This window comes from Mandrillus leucophaeus, unplaced genomic scaffold (genome assembly GCF_000951045.1).
Source record: "Mandrillus leucophaeus isolate KB7577 unplaced genomic scaffold, Mleu.le_1.0 Scaffold192, whole genome shotgun sequence".
Taxonomy (NCBI): domain Eukaryota; kingdom Metazoa; phylum Chordata; class Mammalia; order Primates; family Cercopithecidae; genus Mandrillus; species Mandrillus leucophaeus.
Genome location: NW_012101943.1, coordinates 1,493,041 through 1,508,086, shown reverse-complemented (window position 1 = coordinate 1,508,086; position 15,046 = coordinate 1,493,041).

Genomic DNA, 15,046 nt, shown 5'->3' with positions numbered 1-15,046 from the left:
AGCCAAAGAAGTAAGAGGTCCTGTCCCAGGGAGTCAACAGGAAAAGAGAGCAGATATATTTTGAGGAATATACAAATAGGAGGTGCAGTCAGAAGGTTGGATAACACAAGCATGAATAGACTGTGACTAGAGTCCAGAAAGACACCCTACAAAACTGTGTTTAGCGTTGAAGAAAACTGCTGGAAAAAAAACAAACAACAAAACCTGAAGAAGGAAAAAAGATGGCAGGGATTAAATCACAATACAGTAAGAATAAAGCCCCAAATTCTGAACAACATGTCACATTCCAGCCAAATGGTGAGCCAAAGGTTACAGTAAAAGCCATTGCTAACTTGGCTTTCATGTGAGATAAAGAGACAAATGGAACCAGTGACCCTCATGAGGTTAAGGTGGGCACAAAGTCAGTGTCTCTAATTCCACCTGCCCAGGATTCCAGAGTGGAAATACTGGAGGAAAAAAGTAGGGCACTTGAGAAGCTTATGCCAACAAAGCGTGAAATACTAAACAAAGCAAATGTAAGCAAATGTTGAAATATGTGAGTTATTCAAAATAATAAAGATTGTGCTTTTTTGTATTTGTAGAGGACGTTTCATATTTCTTATCTTTGCTTTTGGTCATCTGTGGCAAAACAATCATTTAGGCTTCTCCCATGATCATGATGGCCATGGCTGCCTCCAAATAGTTCAGTTTTGTACTCTGCACCATTTTGTTTATTCGGTAATAAATGTGCAACGATACAAGTGTATCATATTTTGATCTTATTAGTTTATAAAATGAGTGGAAAATTAAAGTGCTTGATCCCAGAAATTAAAACCCTAGATGTCATGACTTGTTGTTATATTTGGGGAAGATGGACATATCAGTAAGTGTTCTAAAAGTGATTTCAGTTTCATGTGAAGACACAATTTAAAACGGTAACAAAATCAAGAGAACGCATATGCAGTATGCGTTAATAGTTGTATCTAAACACATGGGTAAAGTTAGGGCTTTTTATTTTTATTTTTATTTTTATTTTATTTTATTTTTTTTAAGATATGGAACATTCTCAACCAGTCCCCCTCATCCCATTATATGTCTCCTTTCCCCACAAACACACAAGTTTACTTTCTCACATTCCAACAATAGAATGGAATGTTTAAAATGTATTTTGTACAAAAGTTGGGGATGGCCTAGAATTCAACCAATAAATGCTCACACAAGATTAGATTTGGGCCACTTCATAGTTGCTCCCCTATTCCAAATCATAAAAATAACTTTAGATATGAACTTCAAAATGTGTGCTATTAGTAAGAAACTGCTGTAATTACAGAGTATCTTAGAGGACAAGTTGATGGGGATCCTTTATATCTTCCCAAGAGTATTTCTTCAAAATAAACTTTATGTAATCACTTGAATAGCCTTTTAGTTATATCTGAGAATATAAAAAGAACCAAGTTTTTTAAACTATAATGTTCCAAAGAATAGACAGTAATTCCATTTTACCAGCTATAATATTCCTCCTTTTAAAATAAATAGATAACTGAGAAAGACTACTAAGCACTCAGACTTCAAATTTAATTATGGTAAGAAGTCTGGAGTATTAGATAACTTTGATTCAATGTAAATCAGATGAATAGAACCTTGAAATCAACTGGTAGACAGGATAGTATTGTCAATCTGTGTAATTTCAGTTATTTTGGAGTTGCAGAAGGTATTTTTTACTTTTAGCTAATCTTTCCTGTTAGACTATGTTGGGCCAAAGACACTGAAACTAACTGATATGGAGTTAAAGACATACACCTGACAAAAGCTAGCCAGTTGAGTCACACCGTGCTTATGGAAAATCAAGGAACTCATCAACCCTTCCTTTTACTGACCCATGCTCTAGTTTCTCATTTCGTGATGATAACCCAAAGCCAAAGAGAGTAGTTAATTATGTTACTGATATTAAAAATGGAATCAAAGGAGACTTTGAGACAGTAATTGTGACACTCCTGTACCAGAATAAACCAGTACTCAGGCTTAATTAAAATATAACATACGCATGTTACTGCAAACCTAAATTAAAAGCTTTTCATAAAACTAAATTTAAGCCATTATTTGTTACTCCAAGGCATACCTTTGCAATCAGTTTATAAGATATCCTATAGTTCTCACCATCATTCTGATAGCAGGAACTGAGACATGTGTCTGTGGTTTCTCATTTAGTTTTGCTTAAGCAACAGAAACTTAAGAAATTTAAAACTTTTTAATGATATCGTTATAATATAAATTAAACATAACAGCTAACATTTTTAGAGCTTACTCCATGCCAGAGATCATTCTGAGAACGTCCAATCTTTGAGATACATGCCATTATTATTCCCATTTCGAAGAGGAAAAACTGAGAGATAAGTAACTTGCTGAAGAGCATACAATCAGTACACTGCAATTTGCCTCCTGAGATAGTGTCTTATCCACTATGATAAACTCATAGGACTACTCTCTTTTAAATACTTTACCTTGAGTCCAAACATCGACGTGACTAAACTCAACTTCCAAGGGGAACACCCATCCAAGTTTATGGCCTCCTCAGTTCCTCTGGGCTTCATCTCAACTATCTACCATTTCAGCTGTCTTCCCTTTGGGGTCCACCCTAGGCCTACTGTCCCCTAAAACTCCTCTACATCTAAAAATCCTAAAATATTTCAGAATCACAATCTCTTGATTTTACTCACTCTGTTATTTATACAAGTTCTTTAACCAGTCTTGAATTTTTGGTATGCTCCTATTTATTTGCTTTTCTGTCACTGAATTTTCTTTCCTTGTTCATCCTATTCCTTGTGATCAATAAACTCTAATAACTTTTTACTCTTTTTCTTTCCCTTTGTTATCCCAATAAAACCTTTCTTGTGGAGTAATTCAGAATTTTCTTGAATACCAAACTGATTATGCCACATACAAGCTTAAAGATAATTAATAGTTCCACATTTCCTTCTGGATAAAATACAGACTTGTTAATATGGCACCTAGTACCAGATTCAGCTGAATATTAACTTATTAAATAAATGAATGAAACTTCCGTAGAATATTCTCTCTTCCTTGCATGTCTTGATAAGTTCACTTGTGTATTTCTATAGCGGTCCTTACTTATGCTCCTAATAGTACTTTTATGATTGTCGATTTACTTCTTTGGCTTCCATAATTGGGTTTTAAATTCCTTAAAAGCAAGGACAGCATCACTGATTATTTTATTTTCAGCATAGAGTATGATTCCTTGTACCCAGTATGTTCTAAAGTATTGAGTATATGAATGAATAGACAGCTGTTCCTGCTAGGGATCAGAAAGTAAATTTAGGAAGTTGTGTAGAGGGTTCATTCTGTTGAGTATTGATCACAATTGATTTTTGTCTAATTTGGTAGACACTCCTATTTATCAGAATTGCAAGGGACATCAATTCTTAAGAGAAAGGGTGCCAAGTCAAGGAATTACACTTTCCAGGGGGTTAAAAATGGCTTATACATTGTGATATTTTGATAAATGGTTACCTTATGGAATGATTAAATCAAACTAATTAACATAAAAAAGGCTTAGAGCCATATTTAAGGAGTTTTGTGTGCAGGTAACATGATGTAGAGAATGTACAAATGAATGGAGAACAGCATGACTGTGGGCCGCTGCATATGGCTGGACGGATAGTACATGGCACAGTTCTACAGACAGTTTTCCAAACAGATAATGATATGCACAGATCTACCTGAATGTATGTAGTTTTGCAATCCTAATTGTAAAAAACTTCATTGCAGAAAATAAAATATTCTTAGTTGAAACCATGGATGAGAATCTTGGAGAAAGATAGAATATTTTTAGGAAGTCTTATATGACGTATTGTGTAAAACTTCTGTGACACTCTTCAGGATATAATAAAAGTTTATGATATTCTTCACAGCTTTCAGATTCAGACATAGTTCTTTAAATGGGACACACTGACAGTTACCCACAAGAGCTCTGGAGTTTATGTGGGTTATACTTGTCTGGACAATTTGATGATAAGCATTTGAATAATTATTACAAAGGTAGTTTGAGACATCAGATTTTTTTCTTAAAACACAAATATCACCTCATTAGAAAAGCTCTACCTAAAATACTTTGATATCCACGTACCCATTCAATAAACATGTATTGAGTGACCAATACATGGAAGGCAGTATATTGAATACTTTGAGGCATTGGATGGTAGATTAGAGATATTTGTTATATTGCTAAATAAGTTTAATAATCTAGTGCGGGGGAAGATAGAACATGTTTATAAGCAACTATTATAATTTCAATCAGGATAGGTGCCATAAGGGATAAATAAAGCAAGAAGTACAGGGAAATCAGCAGATGGAGAAAAGAAGTTCCAGACATATTGAGGAGGTTTTATAGAGATAATATCTGAGCTTTATCTTAATAATGGTGGAAATAAGGCAGGCAGAAATGGGAGAGAAATGCCAGTCAGGGCACCTGACTCATAGAATCAAACAACTTTTCACTGCAGGGAACAGAAAATGGCCCACACTGAGATCTCAGTAACTGCTTTTATCACCAAAGATCAACTATTTCCTCATCAACCCCAAATGAACTGATTTCAGTGTTGACTTGAATGATTTTAGTTGATGAATGATTCAACATATAGGACACAAAGATTTACAGAGTTATTGGAAACCTAGACCTTATTTTATCAGAGGAATGTTTAAGATACTGATTATTCAAGGTTGGGGAACTGAAAGCAGAAACGAGTTTGCCCTGGATTAGTAATATAAAAATAAATAAGAGCTGCTTTAAAGAAAAAGAAAGCAGAGGGAGAAAATGGATTGGAGTGTGTTTTATCCATTGTATCTTTAAATCATATAACCAGAAGAAGAATAAATCATAGAATACCTCTAGGCAAGAAAAATAAAATGAAAATTTGTTGGTGTAAAATAATTCTTCTGGCTTACAATTTCAAAGGGAAAATAAACCCTTCAGCCAATGAAATCCAGCATATCTTGGTAAGTAGAGAAAAGCATAAAGCAGCTCATATGGTAAAATTTGTAACAGTGCTAGAAAGATTTTCACCTCAATGGAAAGGTAAATACACGTATACACACACACACTTAAGAAAAAAGAAGAGAGAGATCCCATAGCCAGTAAACCGATTGAGTATAATGACAAGGAGTGAGAACTATCCCATTATGTATACAAAAATATAAATGAGATCATCATCAGACTGAAAAATATAGTGAGGTTTACACAAAGCATGTGCATTTTGTTGGCTGATATTATTGAATTGTTCTTCATGAGAGAATCATGAGTTTATATAGCATACATACCATTTGAAATATGTATCCATCTGCTTCAGCTGCATCAAAGTATTATATCTTTCCCAGGATGGTGACCAACTAGCAAAACATACTGACCTAACCATCTTATTTATTCTAGGCTACCCCTGTGCTGGCTGCAGAGTAGTGAGGAAGGAATAACTAGGACCCAGTGATCAACCTAAGATGTCTTCAAAGCACACTAACCTTTAACTTTAAAAATCAAAGTTTATATGTGTATATATAGCCATAAGATGCAGTAATTCTCCCTTAATTAAAGGTTTTGTTTTTTATTGGTTTTAGTTACCTTTGGTCAACCACAGTCTGAAAATATTAGATGGGAAATCATAGAAATAAGCAATTCATAAGTTCTAAATTGCATGCCATTTTTAGTAGCATGATGAAATCTTGTGCCATCCCTCTCTGTCCCACCTGGGACATGATTCATCCCTTTGCCTAGCATATCCACACCATAGATACTACTCGCCTATTAGTCACTAAGGAGCTTGGTTATCAGATCAATTGCTACAGCGCAATGCTTGTACTAAAGTAACCCTTATTGTACCTAACGATGGCCCCAAACTGTAAGAGTAGTGATGCTGGCAATTCAGATACGCCAAAGAGAAGCGCTTTAAGTGCTTTAAGTGAAAAGGTAAACGTTCTCAATTTAATAAGGAAAAAACATCATATGCTGAGGTTAAGGTCTACAGTAAGAACGAATTTTCTATCTCTGAAATTATAAAGGAGGAGAAATAAATTCAGCAGGAATTAGAAGGGAAAATGATGGCTACTTTTGCCATCACACCTCAAACTACAAAAGTTATGGCCACAGCGTGAAATGAGTGCCTAGTTAAGATAGAAAAGGCATTAAATTTGAAGGTAGAAGGCAAACAGAAATGTGTTCAGTTGACAGCACTTGGGTTTGGTACTATTTATAGCTTCAGGTACCTGCTGAGGGTCTTGAAACATATTTCCTGCAGGTAAAGGGAGACTACTCTGAGTCCAAGCAGTTGAAAAAAGGTCTTTTGTATTCTTTGTAAACAAGTCACTCTCCAATCTTTGCCTGAGAAAATCACAGTGCTTGTAAAAAGATGATGTGCATACCTTACAGAGAAAAGAAGGTCGATGGAGAGATCTAGAGTCATTCTCAGTTGAACTTGCTTTCAAGTACCCCACTTTTTGAAATCAGCTTTACTGAAGTATGATTTACAAAAGTAAATGCACTCCTTTTAAGTGCAAAAGTCAAGTGCCCCATGTAGTGTGAAGACTTCTGAGCAATTACTTTTAACACTGTATTAGTCCATTTGGGTTGCTAGAGCAAAACACTATTTACTAGGTAGGTGGCTTATAAACAATAGAAATTTATTTCTCACAGTTCTGTCAGCTGGGGAGTCCAAGATCAGGGTGCCAGCATGGTCAGTTTCTGGTGAGAACCCACTTTCTGGTTCATAGATGACTGTCTCTTCACTTTAGTCTCTCATGGCAGAGTAGGGCAAGAGAACTCCCTGGAGCCTCTTTTATATGGGCACGAATCCCATTCATTAGAGCAGAGCCCTCATAATCTAACCACTTCCCACATGTCCCACCTCCATATACCATCGTATTTGGATTTAGATTTCAATGCATAAATTTTGGAGGAATACAAATACTCAGTCTGTAGCAACCACTGTTCATCTAAAGGTTGGTGCCTTTAGGTTTATATCAGTAGAAAGGGCACAGAAGGGAACTGGAATGTACTAAACACCTAATTCTTACCTTATGGCTTTGTATCTATTTTATCTTCCTAAGAAAAATCTTGTGAACACAGCAATATTATTTCCATTTTGAACATTAAAACAAATAGAGTGCAAGAATGCATGAATAATACATGAATACAGGGCATGACTTGAATCCAGATATGTCTAGCTTTAAAATCACTGCTTTTTATTTATGACCTATTACTCTCTGTTGACACCAAGGCTACCACATCCACCCATAAGCATTCTCCTCAGTTCTCAAAGAGGCTAAATTCTCAAAAGGCCTAAGCAGAGAGTGAGAATGGGACAGCAGGAATTCCTTGGTGAAGAAACTTAGGAAGAGGCAATACAGTAGATGAACACCATCAGAGTACCAAATGGACAAGCTGAATCTATTCCCCATGACCAATCATCCTGTGTCAGAGGAAGATGAGTTACAGACATGGGCCAAAGAAAAATATTTAAATAATATAAAACTCAGACATTTAAATATAGAGATTTGAATGTATCCATATTTAATGTGACTCAGACTTATGAAGCAAATGTCTATAAGGGAATTGGGATTTCTCTCTTCCTAGTTACATTTTATACTAACTAGTGTATTTTAGCAGCTTTTCAATCAATTTTATGTTACAGTGTTATAGGCTGAATTAATAACTTGTTAACATAGTCACATGGGTAGATATTTAATTACTAATGGAACTCTAAGAATTTGGATGAAGAGACCTTGATTTTATGCTACCATTTTCTAAAACATAAAATACAATGACTGTGAAACAACTTTCAAACCAGACAATCCTAGCACTCCAAGATTGTCCAAGCACTAAAGAAACTAAATAGAATTTCTGATAGGTTATAACATTTGGCAGGAAAGAAGGAAATAGAGGAATTGATAGGAGTGGATTCCTTGTCCTTTTCAGAGGTGACCAGTCCCCCATCGGTGTTACAGGTGTACTTACTGGAGACCAGTCAGAGCACAGTGCTTTTTATCACCAACTGGGTAATTGCATCAGTGAGACCTTGGGTACAGTTACAGCAAAGAAGTCTGAAAAAAGAAGCTAGACCTCTACTAAGAATGAACTGCATAGGGTAAGGTCCCTTTTGTCCTTTGACACAAAGTAACTTAATTTTGTTGAATCTACAACAAAACAACCCAGATGGGATTTGATTCAGATGTTCTTCCCATTTTAAATTGAATGTAAACCTCAATTTTAGGTTTTCGATGAAGACAAGCATAACACAATTTTGAGCATCTTACTATTGGGGCATCAAACATTTCAGCTACTCCCTAGGCCCCATTTATTTTCAACTGGGATTTAACTCATCAAAATCCCAGCTGGGTTGTTTGATTTACTTTGTTTGCAAAAATAGAGAAACTGATAATAAAATGTATAAGAAATGCAAGTGATCCAGTATACGCAAAACAATTTTGAAAAAAGAAAAAGGAACAGAACTCAGTTGCAGATTCAAACTTGCAAATTTCACAGTTACTACCAAGTTACAGTAATCAAGATAGTGTGGTACTGGCATAAAGATAGATATGTAATCAATGGAATAGAATTGAGAGTTCAGAAATAAACCCATACATTTATGAACAGTTGATTTTTTGACAAGGTTATCAAAACAGTTCAATGGGAAAAGGATAATCTCTTCAACAAATCTGATGGAACAACTGGATATGCACATACAAAAGAACGGATTTGGACCCCATCTCAATCATACAAAATATTAACTACAAATAGATAACGAATTGAACTTTAAGAACAAATAACTGTAAAACTCCTAAAACTTAAACAGGAGCAAATCATCGTGACCCTCGGTTAGGCAATGGCTTATTAGATATGACTCAAAAAGCAAAAGTGACAAGAGAAAAATTGATGAATTGAACTTCATTAAAATTAAAACTTTTATCTAGCAACCATTAAGAATGGAAAAAAAATACTGGCAGAATGGGAGAAAATATGAGTCGCATATTTGACAAGGGACTTTTATCTAGAATACCTAAAAATCCTGTACAGCTCAGCAATATAATAACAACCCAATTAGGAAACAGGCAATGGATTTGAAAAGACATTTCTCTAAAGATACACAAAGAACCAAAAAACATGTTAAAAAGATACTTAACCTCAATAATAATTAGGAAAATGCAAATCAAACCACACCAAGATACACTAAGATGGCTAAAATATATAAAGGACAATGTAAGTGTTGGCAGTTCCCATATGTTCCATAAGTTCCCTTATGACTTAGCAATTCCACTCCTGAGCATATATCCACAATAAATGAAAACATATATCTATATATTAACTCAAAAGTGAATGTTCGTAGTAGCATTATTTATAATAGCCAAAGAGTAAAAACAACCAAAATGTTCATTAATGAACAGATAGTAAAATCTGGTATAATCCTACATCGAAGAGTATTTAGCAATAAAAAATACCAACACATGTGACAGCATGGATGAACCTTGAAAACATCATGTTAAGTAAAACAAGCCAGTCGAAAAGGACCAAGTATTATATTGTATGGTTCCATTTATGTGAAATGTCCAGACTAGGCAAATCCGTAGAGATACAAAGCAGATTAGCAGTTGCCTGAGGCTGGAGGTGGGGGAATGGGGAGGGGGAATTGGGAGGGGGAATGGGGAAGGGGAATGGGGACTGACTGCTAATGTGCACAGGATTTCATTTTGGAGTGTTGTTGTTGGAGTGTCGAAAATGTTCTAAAATTATATTGTAGCGATGGTGTACAATTCAGTATGTTCCAAAACACTGAACTGTATATTTTTAATGGGTACATTTTATGGTATATGAAATACATCTCAATAAAGTCCACTGAGTTGTAGGGATATACCTGAAATTGATTGCAATATGCTGTTTGGGATGTTTGTTTGGACTCTGAAATCACAGTGCCTACGTCTGAGTCATGGCGCTGCCATATACTAGCTTTGTGACTTTAGGTGCTTAATGTCCCTGTGCCTCAAACTCCTATATCTTGATGTTGTGTTAAGAATCAAATGACTTAATGTATAGAGACTCTTAAAATAGCAACACAGATTTAGTGAAAGTAAATAATTATGGTGATGATGTTTTTGCTGATGAGATCATCTGAAACTTCCATTAAATTCCCAAAAATGTGTGTGATTTTCATTGCTTAATGAGAGCACCAAGATTGTCTTTCTTTTCTCTTTTCTTTTTTCTTTTCTTCTTTTCTTTCTTTCTTCCTTTTTTCCTTCCTTCCCTCCTTCTTTCCTTCCTTTCTTCCTTTCTTTTCTCTCTCTCTCTCTCTGTTTTGTGTGTTTTGCTTTGTTTTGTTCTGTTTTTTTGGTAGGGACAAGGTCTCACTATGTTGCCCAGAATAGTTTTGAACTCCTGGGCTCAAGCGATCCTCCTACCTTGGCCTCCCAAAGTGCTGGGTTTACAGGCATGAGCCACACTGCCTGGCCCCAGGGAGTTTTCTTTAGTCATTGATATAATAACTAAACATAGGAAACACAGTGCTCTTAATGTAAACTAAAAATCCACTTCCCTTATAGAAAGAAACTAAACATGCAATTACCCACATAGCCCAGCAATTATATTCTCAAGCATTTATCCCCCAAAATGAAAACTGTGTTCACACAAAAATCTGTACAAGAATGTTTACAATAGCTTTATTTGTAATATCCAAGACTTGGAATCACCCAAAATGTCCTTCAACAGGTGAAATAACTGTGGTATATTCATGCCATTGACTACCACTTAGCAATTAAAAGGAGTGACCTACTGAAACACACAACAGTAGTGTCACCCAACATGAATGAATCTCTAGGGAATTACGGAGCATAAAAATAAAAACACCTTAATCTCAAAAGATTAAATCCTATATAATTCCTGTTATATCAAATTTTGAAATGACAGCATTTTAGAGAGGACAGATCAGTGATTGACAGGGTTCATGGATGGGAACAGAGAATGGGTGTGTGTGGTAATTAAAGTGCAAGAGAAAGGATTTTGTGGCATGGGAACTGTTTGGTACCTTTACACTGGTAATGGATACATGAACCTATACATGTGACAAAGCTGTATAGAGCTTAATCTACACAAAAGTACAGAGAAAACTGAAGAAATCTGAATAAAAGCATTGATTGTATCAATGTTAATATTGTTGTATTATACTATAGTTTTTTGCAAATAACTATCATTAGGAAAAAGCAGAGAAGTGCACAAGAAACCTATTTTTTTGTTTCGCAACAGTATGCGAATCTACAATTATTTTAACAAAAATTTTATTTAAAAATATCTAGTTATCTTCTCCAATAAGTCTGGGTCACACTTCTGTCTACCTTTCCTGATTACAAGCTATACCTACCTACCATCTTGTGAAAGGGAAATAAATCTCGGGACCCCAAAATTAGTAAGCCAAAGGGAAAATCAAGCTGGGAACTACATTGAGCAAACCTGTCTCCCATTCTATTCCTAAGTAAGATAGCTACAAAGATTTTAAAAGCTACATACTGCCCTCACAATTTGCCCATGAGGAAATTCTCTGTGGACAAAGGAAAGACACAGCTCAACGTCATCCTCTGCTCAACGTGAGACAAAGGCATATCTGATTGCCTCCTTTGCCCGACCGTTTCACTAAGCCAGACTAAGGTATCAGTGACTTTTCCTATAAATTGTATATTCTGTGAAAGGCTAATTGGAAACTCAAAATAATGCAACCCTTTGTCTCTTATCTACCTATGACCTGGAAGCCCCCTCCCCATTTTGAGTTGTCCCATTGAGTGATGTCCATGTCTCCCTAAGATGTATAAAACCAAGCTGTACCCCGACCACCTGAACACACATGAGGACCTCCTGAGGCTGGGTCAGGGGCACATCCCTGACCTTGGCAAGATATACTTTATAAATTGACTGAGACCTGTCTCACACAGAGATGGTGGGTTCACAATCTCTAGTCCTAGTCTTCATTATTTCATTTGTATTAAATCCCTTCAGCACAGGTAAGCTTTGAAAAGTTTGTTTTTCTTGATAAAGTTTACTTTTCCCTGTCAAACTGTGAATCCACTTAAAGCACAGCACCATCACTTAACCTGGATTTTATGCCCACGACTTACTTTTCCCTAATGGGATACTTAAATGCTCCATGAATTATGCAAATCATGACTATTAATTTTATCAGTCAGATAGTCTAATGGCAAAAATTTGTCAGGAAGATAACATTGTGTATGTTTTGCAAATTTAATAACCAAGCTCCACCCAGTTTGCTCTAAATAAACTGTTCTTTCTAGATATTAGCACCAAAAATAAAAAGACTGTGATCAAAGGAGATGAGATGCAGGCTTTTTCTTTTTTTTTTTTTTTCCTGAGACAGGGTCTTACTCTGTCACTCAGGCCAGAATGCAGTGGTGGGATCATGGCTCACTGTAACTTCAGTCTCCCCAGATCAAGCAGTACTCCTGCCTTAGCCTCCCCAGTAGCTGGAAATGCAGGTGTGTACCACCGTGCCTGGGCAATTTTTTTTTTATCATTATTTTTTGTAGAGACAGGGGTTTCACTTTATTGCCCAGCCTTGTGTTTAACTCCTGGGTTCAAGTTATGCTCCTGCCTCTGTCTCCCAAAGTCTTGGCATTACAGGCATGCGCTCCTGCTTCCAGCCCTTTTCCTAATTTTAAACACCTATCAGCATTTTTTAACTTGACACATATTTTCCAGTGATATCATTGTAAATTAAAAGTTCTTGTAATTTTAAATCACAATGGCCATTCCAAGTACGTTTTCCTGAATTCATGGCAAAGTAGTGTCCTTATTATCTCTGGAGAACTGGACATTCTTCATTCTATAATGATGATTCTGAAATGATGTCATTATAGTGAGTCTACAAGCCTCAAAATCTGTTTTTCTGATGATTCAGAAAAAAAATGTCTGGAGTTGACTGTCTAGTAAATACAAGAGAAATAATAACAGATCTTGATTTTAAAGTATGCTAGTTCAATAGGTTTTTTCAGAAAATGTGAAAACAGTAGACCAAAATGTTTATTGATAGGATGGGCTACATTCAGCTATGGGAACAGGGAGAAAATATATCAGTTAATTGTGTTAAACCAATAAATTCTCATCACAGAAAGGGCCTTTCATGCTGTCAGCCAACCCTATTACCAAAAGCGGTATTTAAAATTTCTGCAAGCAGTACTTTTGCATTGACAAGAAGTATGTTCCTGAAAACTGAGAGAGATACTCCTTTCTATTCAAACTGTAATTTCTGTTCTGTGTGGTGGATTGTGAAAACTGGAATAAGCTAAAAATTTCCTTATATTCTTCTAGTTTCATTATAGAATGATATTTTGAATTTTATTTTTTGAAGTATTATATTTAGCCTCTTTCCATTCTTGTTTCCACACAAAGGGAAAAATTATGCTAACTTCATCTTCCTGGCAAGAATTTATTATTTCTCTCAATACTGCTGGAGTTTCAAATATGAGCCTAGGTGACCTATATCATAGCACTGGGTTGTTCAACATGAGATATATCTTGCTGCTCATTGGTTCATCTAAAAATTAAAAAAGCAACAGCCTTCTAGTCTTCTGTTGTGGTCTTTGTGTGAGTAATGCATGTTATAGCTTATTTTGGCTTACGGGGTGGGCCTGTACATCCTCCTCTGAAAATACAGCATCTGTGAGAAAAGCATGGTTCATCTAGTCCTTTTTATGGAACAACCTGGGGCCTGAAAATGACTGAATAAAGAACCCATAGAGTATACAAAATTGCTCTTTTTTATGACTTTAATAAAGTGATGAAATATAGCGGCTTCTGTCAACAGAAAATAAAGTTAGACAATGTTAGAAAATCCTGTGTGGAACAAAAGAAGACTCTGTCCCCAGCGGCTCTGTGAGGTTTGCTGGTGCATGCTCCCAGCATGCCAACTTGGCCTCAGCAAACTGGGGTCCTGTCAGTTTGCTCTACTTACTCAGCTTACCATGAAGAAGATACATGAACAAAGTCTGTGTACCCCAAAATGATGTTGAGAATTGAAATTAATAAAATCTCACACAGCCCAACAAGGACAAGAATTTGGGTTCTTGTGCACGTACTTATGCTATTGAGGCTTAAGCTCTTTAATGAATGAGGTGTTTAGTTTTCAAATCCACCCTTCCAGGGCAATAGGGAAGCAGTTCCATCAGCAACTGATTAGAAGTTGTTTTATTATTATCATGATTATCATCATCATTTTCTTGTTTTAAATACACTGTGCTGATGAATGAAACGTCAATTGCAAATCAGGTGGTTCTGGGCTTTCTTCTTCTGAAGATATGAAGTCCTGAATATGGGAACCACGTTTGTTTTATCCACCATTGTAGCCCCCATGATGCCTGAAATCTCCGGAGCACACAGTGTCCTGGACTTGCTGAATGTGAGTTTCTTTGTAGGGGCAGGGTATTTATTTTGTTTATTCCATTTTGTTTCTTCCTTTTCATTGATATTCATGGTTCAGACTCTCTCTGGTGGTTGTTCTGTTTTCATTACCTAAGATGTGCACATACTTTAAGATGAGGAAGATAAAAGTGACCCTGTCAAGTTACCAGCTTTACATTGTCAGAAATTATGTCATTTCCTTTGTCAATCCCTCTCTTCATGAGTAGTTGAGTGGTGAACTCCAGACTCTCTTTAGTTAGTACATTATTTTCATAAATTAAAGCAAAGAAATCATTTTGAGCCAGAATAATATAAACACTGTGGCTGCATGAGCTGTCCAGTCCCTAGCAGAATGCTATGCATATGACATTATAATTCTGTATTTTTGAAAATATCCTTGACTAGTGTTTTACGCCTATCCTCACCCAAATTCTTCTCAACTGGACCTGAAATTTGTTAAATTGAAGAATATGCTTGTCTCATGTTATTTTTCCATCTGGCTTTTAAAATTGCATTTGGAGGAAGGAACATCTGTTATTACACATCTCAGTCTTCAACAGTTAAATCATCAGATCACTACTGGGATGTTTTTTCTTTCTTGGACTCATTGTCTGT